At 31.9% G+C, this 16,238-nt stretch overlaps 1 protein-coding gene across 2 annotated transcripts in view; it reads right to left on the minus strand.

Annotated features, from left to right (window-relative positions):
• LOC114327386 (nuclear distribution protein nudE homolog 1) overlaps nt 1-16,238 on the minus strand; it is a 50,382-nt gene that overhangs the window by 13,475 nt on the left and 20,669 nt on the right. Inside the window, exon 7 of one of the 2 annotated variants that reach the window (XR_007699661.1) lies at nt 78-175. The exons of the other annotated variant lie outside the window; for it this stretch is intronic. The gene's annotated coding sequence lies outside the window, so the exon portion shown is untranslated. The remainder of the gene's footprint in view (nt 1-77; nt 176-16,238) is intronic. 2 annotated transcript variants of the gene reach the window in all.

Here is a 16,238-nt window from a genome sequence, read left to right on the forward strand (position 1 = left end):
ATGTTTGTTGAAAAGTATTGGGTTAGTAAAGGCGCAAGATCAGAGTGATTAATACGATTACTTAGTTTTTAACACACCTCGGTATCTCCACCTTACAGGTGCCATTATTTCGACTGCTGGGCACACACGAGGTACATTTAACCAGCCCACACTCCGAACACAGCCATTTCGTCAACTAAAAGCAATGACATGCACAACAAAAACCATGCAAAATTAAATTGAATCAATTTAACGACCGGGTGAAGATTCTAGGCTAAGTTCCAAGACTTTTCGAATTGCGAGGCAACATAAAAACTGTTACAGAGCAACATTCATCGATTACATCAAAATCTCTACGAACTTTTCTTACTAACAGGAAAAGGCAACTTCTCAACAAATGAACAGTTTGAGAACTACATAGAATCTTCACTACTATAATCGTTAAATTGATATGAACAATTAAAAAAACTAAAATTATCTGAACTAGCCCCTAAATTTTAAGCAATTATGCTCGTAGTTTGTTGACTTTGAGCCTAGGGTGCGTCAAAAGGTTTTAAAAGCTTGTGCTGAAATCTATATATCTATAAAATTATAAATAATTAAATATGAACACGAAAACTCTTCAAATTTGGTCAACTTTGGAAGAACTATCGTTGAAAAAGCCTCATTACAGCCCAGATTTTGTGATTGTCACTCGTTGTATTAGAAAGTTAGATGCCACGTGAAGATGTTAAAATGATCGCTCATAAACATCATAAAGGGAAGAAAACCATAATATTTTAGTCATATCATTAGGGGACCTAAATACCATCATCTACAGTTGAGTCCACGAGTCTTTACCCGTGCGTCATTAATACCTGGCGAGATAAAACACATATTTGATAACTCAAATTTTAACCCGTAATAGGAGCAGTAGCTACTTACTGTCACTTGCTGTTGCGTTTAGTAAATTTCAATTTCCGACTTATTATCGACTTATTTCGTATGCTTTAAATGATGACGCACTATTTCGCCTTATAATACAAGGAAAATTGGAGGGAAAGAGTTGGATTGGTGGAAAGAAACTTTCATGGCTGCGTAATATTAGACAATGGTGTTCCACCACACCACACTGTATTAGACTGGTTCCACCACATAACAAGTTCAGTGGAATAATGAGAAATCGATGAGTATAACAGACCAGTGTTTTTATGTTTGATCAACTTGAAGAAAGCATTCAACAGAGTAAACCTCTTAAGATGTTATTCATCTTTTGTATATAGAGACATTTTCTTGGATATCCCAAAAATTATGAAAAGATCTACCATGAAAACAACACAGAACTAAGAAGCGATAACCAACTTAAGGAATATTCTGAGAAACCGAAAGAGAAGTGAAGGTATCAGAAGAAAACAACGACATGGTATGAACGAGTGGATAGATACAAAATAGAAAAAAAAAAGGAATACAGCAGCAGAATCAAAGAGTCAAAATAAAGAGAGATAAACCACCAAACGGTAGAATAATTAAATCCACGAGGAAAATAAACTGTCTGTAGCTGGCTGTATACCATAAATCACAAAAATACTATACTAAATTTAAATTCAAGATGCAGTAGAAATAAACAAACCAAGACACGTTAAATGCTACTAAGAGCACTCCCGAATCATAATTTGCAATGTATATACAATGTAAATCCCAAATCATGATTTCCAAAGTTTATACATTGTAAATTATGATTCGGGAGTGCTCCTAGTAGCATTTGACGTGTCTTGGTTTGTTTATTTCTACTGCATCTTGAATTTGAATTTAGTATAGATTTGTTGTAAAAGGTATATTTTAAAATACCCTAAATAAGGGTCGCAATAAGACAAAACGTTTTCGGATTAAGAAATCCATCATCAGTGTTCTAAAAGCCAAAAAATAGCATGCCTGAGCCACCAAAATGTGTTGGGTAAAAACCCTTTAAATGTAAACGATTATGTTATTTTACATATTTATATAAAATTCAAGTGATATTAAAGGTATGCCTGGATGTTACCCAGGGCCCAGGGCAACATAGGACTCTTCCCACGTGGTTGGAATTTTTTTTGGAGAAAACCTCACATATTGGATTTCAATGGCCAACTCATTTTCATTTTCAACAAAAAAATTTCAACCACGTGGGAAGAGTCCTGTGTTGCCCTGGGTAACATCCAGGCATAATATCTAGAACATCATTTAAATTTTATATAAATATGTAACATAACATAATCGTTTACATTTAAAGGGTTTTTACCCAACACATTTTGGTGGCTCAGGCATGCTATTTTTTGGCTTTTAGAACACTGATGATGGATTTCTTAATCCGAAAACGTTTTGTCTTATTGCGACCCTTATTTAGGGTATTTTAAAATATACCTTTTACAACAAATCTAATATTTTTGGTAGAATAATTATCGGCGTATTACGCAAAAGGACAACTTTATATAGAAGTAGGGACTGACTGGAAATAATAGAAGAAGAGTCAGACCTAAAACAAGATGGACTGATGACATCAAGCGAATGGCTGGTCACGAATGGAAATAAAGGAGTGTAAGCAGAATCGCTTATAGAGATGAATAAGGAAGAGATACGAATAAAGACTACAACAATTTATCGATCTCAATCGTTGAATAGTTGTAGAAATTCCAGGCTTTACAACGATTTGTCAGTTTTTATAAATATCTTTGTTTTCTATGAAAAAATATACTTTTTTGTGTCCTTTACAAATAGACCAGGGCGGATCTGTTTTGAGGTAGATGTAAGAGGTGGCATTCGGATTTTTGCAGATAAAGTTAGGTGACAACTTCATCAATAATAATTGACTTATGCTCCTTCTCAAATATGCCCGGAACATTAATAAAAAAATTTAAATATTTAAAAATTTCGAAAAATATCGATTTTTTTCTACTTTCATTGCTTATAACTTTAAAACGATTCATTTTGGAACAAAGTCGTAGGAAAAGAAAAGATAATTGAATTTTGTATAATATACGACTGGTTTAAAATGTCTTAAATTATTACCCTTTCTGCAAAATAGCAATAAATAGAAAATAAGGGGGCAAAAAAGACTGTTTTTATGCAATGTTTTTCAACCACTTTGGTTGCACTTAGAAGCTTCATAATTCGCTTAGAAAATTCTTACGACATACTTAAACCGTCCACCAAATTTCATTAAAATCGACCTAATAGATTTTGCATAATAATTTTGCAATCTAATTTTTTTTAAAAAAAGTTCAAATTTTTTAAAAACTTTTTGAACAAAAAGTAGACCATTTAAAAGTTTGCTAATTTTTTACATATAAAGAGGTTTACCTATCTAATACACTTTAGAGAACTAAAATCGGAATATTTAAGCGGCCTCAGCACTGTTTTAAAGTTATAAACAATGTTTTGGCTTATAAACAAATACAGTGAGGACATGTCAAAAGGGTAATAATTTAAGACATTTTTAACCAGTCGTTTATCATACAAAATTCAATTATCTTTATTTTATTTCCCTACGACTTTGTTCCAAAATGAATCGTTTTAAAGTTTTGAGCAAAGAAAGTAAAAAAATCGACGTTTTTCGAAATTTTTAAATATTTTAATTTTTTATTAATGTTCTGGGCATATTTGAGAAGGAGCATAAGTCAATTATTATTGTTGAAGTTGTCACCTAACTTTATCTGCAAAAATCCGAATGCCACCTCGCACATCCAAAAATAGACGTTTTTTCACAGATCCGCCTTGGTCTAAAACTGAGCCAGTTTTTTTCGAGTTTCGTGTTCGTATTGTTTAATTCTTACGGTTTAAGTACTAGAACCTGTTTCATTTTGGCAGAATATTTTTCTTGTTGTTTTATAACGAATTAAAACTAAATGAATGCAGGAAGTAGTATTTAAACAATTTTCTCCCAAAAGTGCTCTCCTACCTAAATCTATTCAGTGTTAATAAACTGTTTCCTTGGTTTGGATCACGTCAAAGTATTGACCTATTTACGACTTTCGATACAACTGAAGGAATAAAACATAGAAATATAATAAACAATAGTCCAATTTTCCTGCTTAATTATATCACCGAATATAGAGATTCTACTTACCCTCAACTACAAGGTTGACCCTCTGCCGTAGGGTGCTTTTATCCTGGGAGGGGGATGCCATTAGTTCTTGGGGATACATTTTTTTTGAAGTTATACTTCTTTAGGCGCGATTTCATTGAGGGTGAAATTTTATTAATCTGCGCGCATGCGCACACAGGCAGTATGGAGTTAGTTACTAAATGTTTTAATTTATGTATGTATCAGTCCAGAAAAGGTGTGGAAAGAATATATTAGTGTTTTTAAATATGTTTTTCTACAAACGTGTTAAAAATGCAATTTATAGCACTCCATAGGAGCGTTAAAATATTACTAAATGCTACTAAAATTTTAAGGCACTGCAGTTAAAAGTGAATTGTCAAATTGTGAAACGTCAAAATATTTATATTTCATTTATTAACATTAATATTAATAATATAACTTGCGCAATTTGAGAAAGGTGGTTTAAAAGGTTTTTTAAAATTTAATTTAAACTGTATTATTGCATTTTTAACACGTTTGTAGAAAAAAACTATTAAAATTTGTTAGAATATACAAAAATAAAAGTAGATGTTATTCTGATTTACGTATTGACAATATAGGCAGTTTTATTTAATAAATTATAATTGTTGATATAGATATAAGACGTTTGTAGAAAAAATATTGTATGATATAGGTACGTGTTAAAAAGTATATTTTTAAGGCACTTATGTGAATTGCAAAATGAGCGAAGCGAATCTTTCACACGAAACTTTCACATACGTGCCTTAAAATTGTACTTTTAACATTTATATCATAAATATGTAACTATTATTATAATTTTTGTGTATTTGGACTTGTCTACCTCGGGAATAAGATAATAAATAATAATATTTAAAGTATTTTATAATTCACTTCGTCTGTTTGTCACTATGTCTGAGAAATATTGTAGCCCGGATAAACAAAAGGGTAGAGCGTTGGACTGGAGATCAAGAGGACCTCGGTTCGAATCCTGGTGTTTTCTAATCTTCTTTTAATTTTTGGTATTGTTTTAATAAAAATTTTTGGAAAGTAGTAAGTAAAAATTAATTTAATCTTTAAATAAAATACAAATAAACTGTCCGAAAGTATATTTATTTCATTGAAATCATATTTAGAAGTATAACTTCTTACGTGCGTACAAAGTACACACACATTCTTTTTTTATTAAAAATAACACCGGGAATAATTATATTGACCAATTTGAAGCAACTTTTGTCCTATAAATTTTTTTTTTCAAAATCAATACTTTTCGTCTTCTTTGCAAGTTAGAATGTCAATTAATTGCCATTCCGACCGTCCAATAGTGCATCTCACTCGCACTCACATTGACTGCCCCCTCAATACACTCTTAGTGCTTATTGTTAATAATTAAAAATAACAGCTTAGTAATAAAATAATGACACACATTTCTTCGGGATCTTCTATTAGGCTATTTATTATGTTCAAAATAAGAGAGTTAAAAGGAACTACAACGTTAACGGGATTTTATTGTCTCATATGGTCAGTGGACCTGTATATTTGAAAAAACCGCGGAGTGCTACCATTTAAATAGGTGCGTTTTTGAGAAATGGGCGAATTAGTCCCTAGGCTCAGGGTGAGTTATATGCACTTTTGGTACAAACACGTCTACAGGAAAATTGTTCCAGGTTAAATTTACTATCGAAATATCACATTTTATAGTCAAAAATATTTTTTTTTTACAAAAATATATTCAAAAGAAAAGCAAGAAAAAAACTCCAAAGAAAGCAATTTTGTTTTTTGCCCCATAACTTTTTTTCTCATGGATATAGGTATAGGTATTGCTTCAGCAAAAAATAACTTCAGTCCTTTCTCTTTAAAATGACGTTTAGTAGAAGTCACTAGGATTTATATTTTCCGAAATAGGATTTTTCAAAGTTCGCCGCTCACAGCATTTTTAGAGCCATTTTCCCATTATTTCGCAAACATTGTTCTGTAACTTTTTTTCTACGCATATCTAGATATATTGTAATGGTACATTTAAAATAGTCTATTGTATAAGGTCGTGCGACTATTTTTAACAAGTTACATATACCTCGTACACTATTGATAAAATTTTATATCTGATGATTGCATCTCACGTTTTAGATTATGCAGAGCATTTTATAAAGAATAATTTTTTTTCATAAAGTTAATAATAAAAAAGTTTCCATAATATGGTTCCAGCTTAGTGGGACCTGTGGCATGTGTATATGTCGCATTTTGAGAACGCATATCTTGTTTAAAAATAGTCCTAGAATTTTTTTGCAATACACCATTTTAAAGTAAAGAAAATACGCTTTCTTTTTTATTGCACAATGTATATACCTCAATATACAACACAAAAAGGTATAATGAGAAATTTAAAAATAATCGAAACATATATCAAAAATCATTAAAAGTATACAATTTTCAAAAAACATATATTGCTTAAAAATAGTCATACAGCCTTCTACAATAGACCATTTTAAAGGTAATTGACTTTTCTGCCTACTAAATGTACCATTGCATATACCCAAAGCTGCGTAGAAAAAAGTAACAGAACAATGTTTGCGAAGTAAGAAGGAAAATGGGTCAAAATCGCTGTGAGTAGCGAAGTTTGAAAAATCATATTTTGGAAACTATAAATTTTAGAGACTTTTACCTAACACTATTTTAAAGAGGAAGGATGGAAGTTTTTTTTCTGTGAAGCAATGCCTATACTTATATCCCCATGGAAAAAAGTTATGGAGCAAAAAACATAATTGCTATCTTTCGTGTTGTTTTCTTGCTTTTCTTTTGAATGTATTTTTGCAAAAAAAAATATTTTTCACTTTGAAATATGATATTTTAATAGTAAATTTAACCTGGAACAATTTTCTTGTAGACATGTTTGTACCAAAAGTGCATAGAACTCACGCTAATTCGCCCTGTGCCTAGGGACTAATTCACCCCTTTCTCAAAAACGCACCTCTTTAAATGGTAGCACTCCACGGTTTTTTCATATTTAGAGGTCCATTGACTATATTAAACAATAAAACCCCGTTAACTTTGTAGTTCCTTGTTATAATACATAATCAATAGCCTATATGGGGAGCTTTAACCTTTGATTTGGCGACTTTCTAACTTTCATAATAATAATTTTTAACCGAGTTATTAAGCCTTGATCCGAGTTATTGAACCGAGTTATTAAGCCTGGTCATTTTCACATTTTTCAAATTTTAAATCGCGTGTAACTCGACAACTATCAATTTTAGAGAAAAATCGCAAGAGACCTTTTTTGCTCCGAATGACCCAAATGATCTAAAAAAATGTCCTAAGTGAAAAAATTGTTTTTTGTTAATTTGTTTAAAAAAAAATGTTTAAACAATTTTTCGACCACGGTACCGCCTGGCACCCTGTGGAATTGTTATAAGGACCTCTTTTGCAAAAAAATCGAATCGGAATAATTTACCTAACGGGGGCGACGATATAACCTGGACTAAAAGGGGTAACGATTATTTTGAATTAGAGTGGTAATTAGGAGTTGTCAAGTTGATTATCCAGTTGGAGTTGACTATTCCTAGTTCTGGTTTTAAAAACGGCTGGTTTTAGTAAAAGTTGATTATAATATAAAATGAAGATTTTTATTTAACATTTTCTAGACCGATTGTAGAAATTAAATGTTACTCGATATGTTCAAATCGTGATAAGTAGTTGAAACGCTCAAAACAAAGAGACGTACACTCATCAAAAAAGCACGTGAGATTATACTCGTATAATATACATTTACTGATTCGATCCAGGAATAGTCAACTCAAATTAGTAAGAGTTGATTCTATTTTTCCCGCGATGTACTTTTACTAACAAGAGTTAGGAAGATAATCCGGTCAACTTAGACATCAAAATGCTTAGCAAATAACAAAAATTGCCGGAGAGCCAAATTTTGGTGGAGAGCTAGGGTATACCATAACAAATAAAGTTTAAAAAGTCCCCATCGATCCCATGTGTGCGTCAAAAGTTATAAGGGGTCAAAGGTCAAAATTTTAGATTTTTTGGATTTTTTTCGAAAACGGTAAGTTTTATCAAAAAAAAACCTCAAACCAAAGTTGTAGATCTTAACATTCTCTACAAAAATTGTCCTTACAATTTTTTTCCTAAGAGTTACCATTCCTGAGATATCGCGATTTTAAAAGTTACTTTATACATTATATGCACATATAAGCCACGTATATAATACATATGTGGCCCTTAAGACAAGCATAAATGTCTATTTGTGTCTCTTTTATATAGTATATTATACTATTCTGAAAATATTCCTTCAAAAGGTGATCAGTCCCAAACTGAATTTACTCTATCCACGTGGCCTTGAAAAACATTTGGCTATACCATTGTTTAAAAAAGAACAGATTGTCTATTATAGGCAATGGCTACAGTATTGTCCGTAGGTCTGGTTCATAATATTATCTGTTTCTCTGGTATAAGTGTGATAAGTAAATGGGTTTACGGAATGCATGCAATGAATACTGTGTGTGAGGGGTTGCAAGTTCTTGCTAATGTTCGAATGGACACAACAGATCAGCATGTAGATGCAAGTGACTCGCGGCTCATAAAAGATGCTAGATATTAAAAAACTTCTAGACTGGTTTTCATCACATGATCCTTTTCCTAAAATTAATAAAATCATATCTATTGCTTCTGGAGTTGTTGGTGATGATAAGATTAATTGCCATAAAGCTCGTGAAGTTGGGATTGCTTCAATGACTAAAATGACAGGCGAAACATTTAATAATATAAAATTAAACCGCTCTGAAAAAGTACTCCCTCTTTTAGCTGCGAGTAGCACCGTGAAAGTTCACGAAGAAGAAGTAGCTATAGATCCTGTATTATTATTTCAACGCATGAGTATCACTGAAGCTTTTGAGGATGAGATTGAAAAATTTTTTGAGTATGAATTAGCTCCTTACCCCGTATCACTTTTCGATGCAGCTGGAATGCGTAAAACAACAAAGTCAGCAATTTATCATTGCTTTGAATCAGTCAATACTGAGGTTGATCGTAGAAACGCTACTTACATTATTGATGGAGGGTACCTACTACATCACGTTGTGTGGGATCGAGAAGAAACCTTTAGCGTTATTTTTAATAAATATGTTCAGTATCTACGCAGACATTACGGGCTTACAGTGACAGTGGTATTTGACGGCTACAATGACTCGACAAAGAATATTAAAGCCGCAGAACAACGTCGTCGAACTACAAAAACATCATCGGGTTCCGAGATTATCTTTGATGAAAATATAACAGTTCCAGCGAATCAACAACAATTTTTCTCCAACATTAATAATAAATCTCGTTTCATTTTCATGTTAATTGACAAATTAACAGCTGCGAATATTGAAGTGAAACAAGCTAAACATGACGCAGATGTCCTTATAATTGAGACAGCAATTGAAAAATTTAAGGCAACAAACACAACAGTTGTAGTTGGTGAATATGTTGATTTGTTGGTACTGATTACTGCAAGGACTCCAGTAGATAAAGTTATTTATTTTCTGAAACCTGGAAGGGCTCAACAGCGAACAGAGATATATTCTTCGAATAGTTTATCGGCTTATCCCAAATGCCAAAAGTACATTTTATTTTTACATGCGATAACCGGCTGCGACACTACGTACGTCCGCAATGTACAGAAGGGGCAAAACGTCAGTACTTAAATTATTCGAAAAAAAATATTTGACTGACTGCTGTAAAGTTTTTACACAACTTAATTATACACAGCAAACAATAATTACGGAAGGAATTCGCTTTCTTCTTGCGGTTTATGGAGCTCCAAAAAAAATTATTTGTCTTGATAAATACCGATACTTAATTTTTGTAAAAAATACGCGAAACAGGAAACGAGTACAACTATCATGTCTTCCTCCAACATCAACATCTGCTTTTCAACATTTGTATCGAGTATATTATCAAGTTCAAACATGGCTAGGCAATGAACTGAATCCAGAAGACTGGGGTTGGAAATTAATAGATAATACTCTGGAACCGATTAAAACCTTACTCCCACCTGCTCCAGAAAAACTCCTTAACACTATTTTTTGCAATTGCAAAAAAGGTTGTAGTGCCAAATGTGGATGTAAAAAAGTCGGGTTGCTGTGTTCTCTAGTGTGTACCAACTGCCAAGGTCAGTCTTGCTCAAATGTCCAGTTTAGTACAACAGAGGAAGACTCCTGTGATTTTAATGAAGAGACCAATGACTCAGTCACATTGAACAATTTTTGAACATCCATCAAGAGGAAGAGGAAGAAGATGAAATCGAAGAAGATTTGACTGTTGAAGTAGTCTTTCAAGAATATGAATCTGATTAAAATATCCAAAGAAATCAAAACAATAGTTAACCTAATAATCAATAGCAATATCAATAACCAATATCAATAATAAGGTAATATCTAGAACTTGACCGGTATTGTTTCCTTAAATTATCCTAAAATTGTCAAAACAGTTAGTGGAGTAGGCCTACAGGGGAAACCACGGTAAAAAAAACGCGCCGAGTACACTACCTCACAGGTGGTGTGGAAACGTGTGCATATCATGTATAATGTGACTCTTTGAATCGCGATATCTCAGGAATGACAACTCTTAGGAAAAAAATAGTAAGGACTATTTTTGTAGAGAATTTTAAGATCTACAACTTTGGTTTAAGGTTTTTTTTTGATAAAACTTACCGTTTTCGAAAAAAATCCAAAAAATCTCAAATTTTGACCTTTGATCCCGAATAACTTTTGACGCACACATGGGATCGATGGGGACTTTTTAAACTTTATTTGTTATGGTATACCCTAGCTCTCCACCAAAATTTGGCTCTCCGGCAATTTTTGTTATTTGAAATGTCTATATAGACCGGGTTAAGAGTCTACTTCAACTAGTAAAAGTTGAATTAAATTTTTCAAATCAACTCTTACTGTTCATTTTAGTTGAAGTTGACTCGAACTATGAATAGTCAACTTTAACAGAATCAACTTGAACTGTAACATAGACACATAATCAGCAACGAAATTATCTATTTAATCTTTCCTAATGGAAAAGTAAGTCACTAACTGCTCCACATAGGTTCCACCACCATTTTTTGAAGTTAGATTATAAATATGCAAAGTGTTGTATGCTATTACTAATTCAGTAACTTTCTGAACAGCGATCATTGTTTGCCAATACCATAAATAGTGAGAAAGGGTCTTTTTGGAGCCTGCTCAAATAACAAATGTATGTCTCAAACATAAAATAATCTTTTTTTAGAATCCTTTTATTGTTTATAAATTAAACATGAGAAGTTTAATATTTAATTCTCCACTATTAGTTAGGAAGTCCATAGCCGCGATTCTCCACTTTCTTATCTGCAATGTTCGTATTCCATTCCTAGACATATGAAGCTTTTTCGTAGCCATTCTCTTTTCTTCTTCCCTTGTATCAGGCCACTACTACGACATCGTCATCTGAACTGCTCAACATCTTGAACGTAACTGATTGCTGATTGCAAATCAGTCGCGTTGGTGGACGAAAGACAAACGATGCGATTCTTTGGCGCTAGTTGCATCGCAGTCGAGTTGTAGTTATATAGCACAAGTATAGTCCGATCAGGGAACACAAAATTTTATGAAAACCTCAAAAAAATAAAGGAAGGATGAAAATTTGGGAATAGGTAGTTGAAATTGTTCATTATTATATAAGAAAAAGTTTACAATTTTACATCCCCTCCATTTCTGTAAAATGGAGGGGAATACCCCCTTCTCGGGGGTGAAAAATATACATTCAAAATAAGTGCGGAAATTGGATAAAATGACTAATTCTAAGCAACTTTTGTTCTATAGAGTTTTTTCACTAAGTCAATACTTTTCGAGTTATTTGCGAGTGAATATTATGTTCATTTTTAAGACAAAAAAAACATGTTTTTGGACGGTTTTTCACAAATAACTCAAAAAATAAGTATTTTATCGAAAACAAAAATATTCTTAGCAAAAATATAACTTATAAAAAAGTGAAAAAAATGGTGTATTTATGAAGTCTGTTGAGCCAGTAGAAGCAGAGTTGTAGCTAGTTAGAATTAGGTTCTTCTTCGTCAAATTTCAAATCGAATAATTCAACGTGAAATAACCAAAAAAACGGAGCAATTTTGGGGGGGTTCAAAGTGCTTATTTTTGAAAAGGCTGTAGTTAAAATGGCTTGAACGAGTCACTAATCACGAGTTTATTTATATTTTGAACAGCCATAGCATAACCAATTTTTGTCTACCAGGAAAACAAAAAAGAATTTGTGTGTACTTTGTACGTACGTAAGAAGTTATACTTCTATTATATGATTTCAATGAAATAAATATACTTTCAACAGGTTATTTCTATTTTATTTAAAGATTAAACTAATTTGTACTTACTACTTTCCAAAAATTTTTATTAAAACAATAAGAAAATAAAAAAAAATTAAAAACACACGGGGATTCGAACCGGGGACCCCTCGATCTCCGGTCACGCGCTCTACCACTGCGCTATACTCCCTTTGCTTTGACAGGTTACAAGATTTCTCATAAATACTGACAAATTTAATAGACCAAGTGAAGTATACAAAAATACTTTAAATATACTTACTATTATTGTAAAATATCTTATTCCGAAGGAAGACAAATCCAAAGACACAAAAATTATAATAAATATATTTACTAAAAACCCTAATAATATATTCTTTTGTAAAAATTCACCCTCGTGCCTAAAGAAAAATCCAAAATATTCAGCAAAGCAAAACGTATATTTTATTAGATACTCTTTGAGATTTTTGGTAGTACTAATAATTTTTAAGTTATTTTGAAAGAAAAATTGAATTGTTTTCAAAATTAAAAAAAACTTATTTTACAACCAAATTTTTTCAAAAATGAGCACTTTGAACCAATAAAACTTATAGATCATATAAAGAATATAAAAGCAAAGTAATTTGTGAAGCGGTAACGATTAATTTTATTTGGGATGTTAATTAGGGGGTGATTTTCAGAATTTTTTTACCAAAATATAACAGGGACCAACAATATTTTGAGCGTAACTCATTTACTTTTAATGTTAGAAGTTTTTTTTTAACAAATACAAACCTTTTTTTAAATACTTTAAAAAAGTTATAGTAAGTTTTCCATGAAAAGTGCTCCGTTTTTTGGATATTTCGCGTTGAAATATTCGATTTGAAATTTGACGAAGAAGAACCTACTTCTTACTAGCTACAACTCTGCTTCTACTGGGTCAACAGACTTCATGGATACACCATTTTTTTCACTTTCTTATAAGCTATATTTTTGCTAAGAATATTTTTTTCGATAAAATACTTACTTTTTGAGTTATTTCCTTCCAAAAACATGTTTTTTTTTCTCTTAAAAATGAACATATTCACTCGCAAACAACTCGAAAAGTATTGACTTAGTGAAAAAACTCTATAGAACAAAAGTTGCTTATAATTAGTCATTTTATCCAATTCCGCACTTATTTTGAATGTATATTTTTCACCCCCGAAAAGGGGGTACTCCACTCCATTTTTGTAAAATGTAGTGGATGTAGAATTGTAAACTTTTTCTTATATAATATTAGATAATTTCAACTACCTATTCCCAAATTTTCAACCTTCCTTTATTTTTTTGGGGGTCAGATTGTTCTTTGATCGGGCTAGTAGTCCAAATTTTGTATACAGGGTAGCGAGAAAGTATGGAAACACGGTGATTTCTCAGAAACCGCTTGAACGATTTTTATATATTTTGGTGGGTAGGGGTGTTCTACTGCGGCCGATATTATAGTGGTAATTACATTGTTGTCAAATCTTCCGTTTTTCTGGAAATCTAATGAACTTTCTTATTTTAAATGGAACACCCTGTATATTTTTTGCGTTGTGAAGTCCTTAAGAAATACTGATTATTTTTCATGTTATGTTCCCTATACCTAAATGCCATAATTTCGGAGTTATTGCTACATTTATTAAAAAAAATTTTAACAATTTATAAAAATCAATTTTTTAGGGCCAGGTAGACATTATTTTAGGTTCTTCGGATCATTGGGAACAAAAAAGGTCTTTTGTAATTTTCCCCAAAAGTTTATCGTTTCCGAGTTATAAACAATTTAAAACTGAAAAAAATCGAAAAATGACGGTTTTCAAGGTTCAAAAACAAAAGTAAAAAAATCAATTTTAACATTACGAAGTAACTAAATTCAAGCTCAAACCTTTTTCTATCAGTTCCCTGTAAGAATTTTTGGCATATTTTATTATAAAACATTGTTTTTTTAAATTTTAATAAAGCTCATATGAGAGGACGGGCTATCGGGCTGAATCAACAACTAAAAATAATGTTTTAGGATGAAATAAGACCAAATCACGTATTGGCATCTGATAAAATAAGGTCTGAACTTGAATTTAGGCACTTAATAGTTTCAAAAATAATATTTTTTACTTGTGTTTTTGAACCTAGAAAATCATCATTTTTCGATTTTTTCAGTTTTAAATTGTTTATAACTCAGAAACGATTAACTTTTGAGGAAAATTACAAAAGACCTTTTTTGTTCCCAATGGCCCAAATAACCTAAAATAATGTCTACCCGGTCCAAAACAATAAATTTGTATAATTTGTTAAAAAAATTTTTTTTAAATAAATGTAGCAATAACTCCGAAATTATGGCATTTAGGTATAGGGAACATAAGATGAAAAATTATCAGTATTTCTTAAGGACTTCAAAACGCAAAAAATATACAGGGTGTTCTATTTAAAATAAGAAAGTTCATTAGATTTTCAGAAAAACGGAAGATTTGACAACAATGTAATTACCACTATAACATCGGCCGTACTAGAATACCTTTACCCACAAAAGTTTATAATAATTGTTTAAGCGGTTTCCGAGAAATTACCGTGTTTCTATACTTTCTCGCTACCCTGTATATTTATAAAATAATCTTACCTCTTACGTATTTAGTGAAATACTGATAAAAATCAATTCAAAATAACTTAATAGAGTTTCAAATAAACCGCTAGAGAAATAGCACGAAGAACTACGTGATTCTACTAAAAGGTTCGCCAATTCTCTATACTAATTCGAAAATACACTTTTGTTCGTAGAAACCGTAGAATGAAGTTGTCGTAAATAGGTCACTCAAAAACGACACAATCCAAATCCAAACACCGAAGATTATTTATTAAATATTTGTCCGTGAAAATCTACCCCTCGTTTATTTCGATCTAATTCAAAAATAACTATTAGCTATAGTGCATCCCAATAAACAAAAATGTGTAGCTACTACATTACATCAAACGATATAACTATAAAAGATTGTGATTTTTAATTCAACTTAACATCTGAAGCAAAGTGTTTGATTTTTATAGAATGGAGAACCAAATCATTATTCACTAATGTCAAAGTTGATGACACGTCTTAGGCACTATTTGTGTTTCCGTTTAAGAAAACATTGGAGAAAGGAGTGAAACATCTACCAAAGATTGGATAATAAAATAAAATAAAAATTATACATGTTCATTAAGAACGGAAGGAATTCGTGCTGGTATAGAATGGAGGAAGAAGCTATCATCTCCACATGGTGCGTCCCGTAAGCTAATAGGGGTGATGCTATGGATATATAGGACAATGTGTATATCCAGGATAGATGTGAACGAGGTACAAGGTAAAATCATGAATCAACTGAAAGATTACATAGGAACTAACTCTGGCGAATTGAATCCCGATCATCCCATCTCAATATGTGCAAAAAAATGTTCCTTTAGGTTAAGTTCCTTTAACCAAGAATTCTGGCACCATCCTACTGAAATTTTGCTCTCTATTATGAGTCAAATAGGCCTGGATCCCGCGTACCAAAAAAAGTTGATTAATAGCAAGCTGAAAATTTGTTAATAGCTTAACGGTGTCTAGTCGGCCAAACTTTGATGAACGGGAACACTGGAACAGCGAAAATTTTAATTGTGGAACAGTTTAAAAATTTGGACGTCAGATTACGAAAACGTCCCATGTATTTTGTCGGACAGAACATCCATTTGATTTGTTACCCTTTCATTAAACTCTTATGGAAAATCAGACTGCTATTTACCACCGACACGATTTCTGTCATTTGACATGTTCTTCGTGTTCCACTCATTAAAATGCCCAGTTGGTGATAAACACCAGTCTGATTTTTGCATGAGAGTTTAATGAAATGGCAACAAATTAAT

The sequence above is a fragment of the Diabrotica virgifera genome, chromosome 7, assembly GCF_917563875.1.
Source record: "Diabrotica virgifera virgifera chromosome 7, PGI_DIABVI_V3a".
Taxonomy (NCBI): domain Eukaryota; kingdom Metazoa; phylum Arthropoda; class Insecta; order Coleoptera; family Chrysomelidae; genus Diabrotica; species Diabrotica virgifera.